We start from the raw sequence: 6,000 nt of genomic DNA on the forward strand, positions 1-6,000 counted from the left end.
TAAAAAGCCTGCTGGGATTTTAATTTGGCTGGTGTTGAATCTTTAGACCAATCTGGAGAGAACTGCTGTCTTTGTAATGTTGAGTCTTCTGATTCATATTTCCCTCATTTATTTAAGTCTTTACTAATTTATCTCAGCTAACTTTTGTAGTTTACAGTGTACACGTCCAGCATATATTTTAAAATTTATCCTGAAGTATTTCTTAGTTTTGATGCTCTTGTAAATTATATCTTTAAAATTTTTTTCAATTTTTCTTTGCTATTATAGGGAATTGTTTTTAAAAAATTGACCTTGTATTCTGTCATCTTGCTAAACTCACTTGTTATTTCTATTAGTTTTTTAATAAATATTTTAGGATTTTCTATGTAGCTGATCATCTCAAAATAGAGACAATTTTATTTTACTTCTTCATTTAAACAATTTATGCCTTTTATTATTTTTTTCTTGCTTTATTTGCAATGGTTAAGACTTCTGGAACAACGTTGAATAGAAATGACAAGAGTGAACATGCTTGCCTTATTCCTGATTTTAGGGCCAAACATTCTGTTTTTGCCATAATACACAATGGCAGTTGTAGGTTTTCCTTATATGTCCTTTATAAGATTAAGGATGTTCTTTTCTGTTCCTCATTTGCTGAAAGTTTTTATGTATTATGAGTAGATGTGGCATTTTGTGAAATGCAATTTCTGCAAGCTTTGAGATAGTTATGTGGCTTTGTTTTTTACTTGTTAATATGATTAACCAATATTAATTGTTGTTGTTGTTGTTTTTTCCTAAGGAAGATTTGCTGTGAGCTAGCATCAGTTGCCAATTTTCCTCTTTTTGCTGAGGAAGATTTGTCCTGAGCTAACATCTGTTGCCAATATTCCATTTTTTGTATGTGAGCCGCTGCCACAGCATGGCCACTGACAGATGAATGGTGTAGGTCTGTGCTCAGAACTGAACCCCAGGCCACGGAAGCAGAGCACATCGAACTTAACCACTAGATCACCGGGGCTGGCCCTAATTGGGTTTTGAATGTTACACTACCCTCGAATTCCTGGAGTTTATTCCTGGAGTTTATCCCGGGAATATCCTGCTTGGTCATGATGTAGTATCATTTTATAAACTACTGGATTTGATTTGCTAGTAATTTTAATGATTTTTTTCTTTTTATGCAAAACATTTGTCTGTAGTTTCTTTCCTTGTAATGTCTTTGTCTGGTTTTGACCTTAAGGTGATGCTGGCCTTATAAAGTGAGTTTAGGTGTGTGCCCTCCTCTTTTACTTTCTGAAAGAATTTGTATAAAATTGGTATTATTTATTCTTTAAATAGTTGGTAAAATTCACCTTGAAGCCATCTAGGCCCGACTTTTTTTGGTGGGAAGATTATAAAGTGTGAATTCAATTTCTTTAATAGATATAGGACTATTTGAGTTATCTATTTTTTTCTTGAAAGAACTTTTGGTAGTTTGTGTCTTTCAGGGAATTTTTCCATTTCACTTAAATTGTCAAAGTTATTGGCAAAAGAATTCATAACATCACTTTATATCATTTTAATATTTGTAGAATCTCTAGTGATATCCCTTTGTATCTCCTCTCTCTTTTTTTCCTGAAGACTATGGTTAGAAATTTATCAATTTAGAGAGGGAGGGAGGGAGAGAGAGAGAGAGAGACGGAGACAGAAACAGAGAGAGACTTCAGGAACTTCAGGTTTTCTAGTGCCCACTTGTTTGAATCTTCCCAGTCAAGGCTCCACGCATGTGATAGCATGATAATTTGATTCATGGAGCAAAATAAGTGATGATTATTTTTTAAAAGGAAACGTTTGGGGATAGGTTGTTATGTAGTAATAGTCAAGCAAAATGCAAATTAAAGCCAGAATGAGGTATCACTAGACACTAGGATGGCTAAAATGAAAAAGATTGATAATTCCATGACTTGGTGAGGCTGTGGAACACTTGAAATGTTCACGTGTTGCTGATACAATTATAAGATGGTGCAACCACTTCTGAAAATTGTTTTGTACTTTCTAATAAAGCCACACATATACCTCTCTTATGATCCAGCAGCCCCACTACATACTTTGTCATAGCCAGGAGAAACTAGTGCATATATCCACAAAAAGTCATGTACAAGATTTACAGCAGTTTTATTAATAATAGCTTCAAATTTGCAACAAAATACAATTTTGATAAGTAGCATTTTTGTTATTTTTCAATTCAAAATATTTTCTAATGATTTATTTTTTGGCTCATGGATGTTTTAGAAGTGTATTTCTCAATTTTGATACATGAGGGGATTTTCTAGTTATCTTTTCTATAATTCTTAATATCTCATTCATTGAATTGTGGCATTGTGTTCAAATAACCTGTTTCATATTGTTTCTCTTCTTTGAAATGGGTTGAGGCTTGCTTTATGGCATTATATGTTCAATTTTTTAAAATTCTGTATGTATGCCTTAAAATATTTTATATTTTGCAATATTGGGAACAATATCTTCTATAGGTCCATTAGGTCAGATTTTAAATTATTCACTTTTTCTTTTTGTGGAATTTACTTTTTGCTTGCATTAATTATTGAAATATGCCTAAATCTCTTAATCTGATTGTGGATTTACCTATTCTGCCTATAGTACTGAGAATTTTCACTTTATATGTTTTGAAGCTATATAATTAGGTATTTACAAATATAAAATTTTTATTCTCTTTCTGAATTGAAGCTTTTATCATTTTGAAGTGTCTCTCTTTATGTCTAGCAATGTTTCAGCACCAAATTCCATTTTATCTGATATTAGTATATGAGTTTTACTCTGGTCAATGTTTTTAGGGTTTAACTTTTGCATCTGTTTTCTTTAAATCTTTTTGTATTCTTAAGTTTTAGACGAGTCTCTTGGAAACGTCGTATTATTGCATTTTTATTAACTTAATCAGTGTCTTGTATAAGAAAATTTATCTATTTTGGTTAATGTTATTGCTAATGGAATGGGACTTTTTGAGCTACCTCTTTTTGTTTCTTGTTGGCCTTCATTTAAATTAATTTTTAAAAGGATTCCTTTTTCCTCCCACTTGTTTTAAAGTTATAAATTGTATCTTTTCTTTAGTGGTTACTCTACATATTAGAACAAGTGCACTTTACTTCTTAAACTTTAAATTTAGTCAGCATCCTTTCCTTTCCTCTGGATAGTAAAAAGGACCCTAGTACGTATTAAATTTGTTTACGTTTCTCCTGACCTATATAAAATTGACATGTATATTTTAAATATATCTTTTTTTGGAAATCCTGTTAGATATTATCATGTTTGCTTTACATGGCAAAATTCATTCATAATTATTTGCATCTTTATTAATTTTTTTCATTCCTTTTTTAAAGGGGGTACAGCCTTATTGAGGTACAGCTGATATACAATATACTGCATATATTCAAATGAACAAATTTTTCAGTTTTGTGATATGATTACACACATAAAACCAGCAGTACCATCAAGGTTATGAGTTTACCCATTATCCCTAAAAGCTAATTATGATGCCTGGTAATCAATCCTTCCATTGCCCCCCACTCAGTCCCCAGGAAACCACTGATCTGTTGGTCATTATATTTTCTGTTACTATAGATTAGTTTGTATTTTCTAGAATTTTTAATAATGGAATAATACATTATATATCCTTTTAGATTAGCTTTTTTCACTCATTATAATTATATTGAGATTAATCTATATTTTATGTGTATCACTAGTTCATTCCTTTTTATTGCTGAGTAGTATTTCATAGTATAGATGTACTACAGTTTGTTTAACTATGCACCCATTGAAGGACATTTGAATTTCCAGTTTTTTGCTCTTATAAATAAAGCTGCTATAAACGTTAGTATACAGGTTTTGTGTGAATAAAGCTTTCATTTCTCTGAGATAAATAACCAGCAGTGCAATTGCTGGTCATATGTTAATAGTATTTTTAATTTTTCAAGCAAAAAATATATTGTTATTGTTTTTGCTTTTAACAGTCCATTATCTTGTTTTGAAAATTAATAAACATTATGTTTTTTGAGCAATTTTAGGTTTATTGAAAAAACTGAGCAAAAAGTACAGAGAGGTTCTATAGCACCTCTCATGGCCCCTCACCAACTTCCCCTATTATTAACATCTTGCAATAGTGTGGTGCACTTGTTATAATTGAGGAGCCAATATTGATATGTTATTATTTACTAAAGTCTATAGTTTCCATTAAGATTCATTCTTTGCATTAAACTTTCTATGAGTTTTGACAAACAAGTATAATATGTATCTGTCACTACAGTATCATACAAAATAATAGTTTCATTGACCTAAAAATATCCTGTGCTTCACATACTCATGTCTTCCTCCCTCCCCTGGAACCCCTTGCAACCACTTATCTTTTTACTTTCTCCATAGTTTTGCATTTTCATAATGTCATGTAATTGGAATCATACGGTTTGATAGGCTTTTCAGATTGGCTTCTTTCATTTAGTAATATGCATTTAAGTTTCCTCCATGTCTTTTTGTGTCTTGGTAGCTCATTTCTTTTTATCACTGAATAATATTCCATTGTCTGAATGTACCACGGTTTGTTTATATATTCACCTATTGAAGGACATCTTGGTTGCTTCCAAGTTTTGGCAATTATAAATAAAACTACTATAAATGTTCATGTACAGACTTTTGTGTGGATGTAAGTTTTCAATTCATTTGGGTAAGCACCAGGAATCATGATATCTGGATCATATTGTAAGACTATGTTTAGTTTTGTGAGAAACTGCTAGATTGTCTTCCACAGTGGCTGTAACTTTTTGCATTTCCACAAGCAATGAATGAGAGTTCCTGTTACTCCACATCCTCACCAACCATTGGTGTTGTCAGTGTTTTGGATTTTGGCCATTCTAATAGGTATGTAGTAGTATTTTATTGCTGTTTTAATCTGCAATCCCCTAATGACATATGATGTTGAACATATTTTCATATGCTTATTTGCCATCTCTATATCTTCTTTGTTAAGTTGTCTGTTCAGATCTTTTGCCCATTTAAAAAATTGGGTTATTTGTTGTCTTATTGTTGAGTTTTAAGTGTTCTTTGTATATTTTGGATAACAATCCTTTATCAGATATGTGCTTTGCAAATATTTCCTCCCAGTCTGTGGCTTGTCTTTTCATTTTCTTAAGAATGTCCTTTGCAGGACAGAAATTCCAAACTTTAATCAAGCCCAGCTTATCAATTTTTTTCTCTCATGAATTGTGTTTTTTGTGTCTTATCTAAGAAGTCACCACCAAACCCAAGTCACCTAGATTTTCTCCTATGTTATCTTGCAGGAGTTTTATAGTTTTGCGTTTTACATTTAGGTCTATGATCCATTTTGAGTTGTTTTATGAAGGATATAAGTCTGTCTCTGGATTCATTCTTTTTTTTTTTTTGCATGTGGATGTCCAGTTGTTCCAGCACCATTTGTTGAAAAGACTATCTTTGCTCCATTGTATTGCCTTCGCTCCTTTGTCAAAGTTCAGTTGACTATATTTATGTGGGCCTATTTCCGGGTTCTCTATTCTGTTCCACCGATCTATTTGTCTTTTCTTTTGCCAATACCACACTGTTGTGATTACTGTAGGTTTATAGTAAGTCTCGAGGTCGAGTGGTATCAGTCCTCCAACTTTCTTCTTCTTCAATTTTGTGTTGGCTATTCTGGGTATTTTGCCTCTCCATATAAATTTTAGAATTAGTTTGTCAATATTCACAAAATAACTTGCTGGTATTTTGATTAGGATTGTGCTGACTCAATAGATCCAGTTGGGAAGAACTGACATCTTGATAATATTGAATCTTCCTGTCCATGTATATGGAATACCTTTCTATTTGTTTAGATCTTCTTTGATTTCTTTCATTAGACTTTTATAGTTTACCTCATGTATCTTGCACATATTTTGTTAGATTTATACTAAGTATTTCTCTTTTTTTGGTGGCAATATAAACAATATTATGTTTTTAATGTCAAATGCCAATGGTTCATTGCTGGTA

The sequence above is a fragment of the Ceratotherium simum genome, chromosome 13 (assembly GCF_057802395.1).
Source record: "Ceratotherium simum simum isolate JZ-2026a chromosome 13, ASM5780239v1, whole genome shotgun sequence".
In the NCBI taxonomy this organism is placed as follows: domain Eukaryota; kingdom Metazoa; phylum Chordata; class Mammalia; order Perissodactyla; family Rhinocerotidae; genus Ceratotherium; species Ceratotherium simum.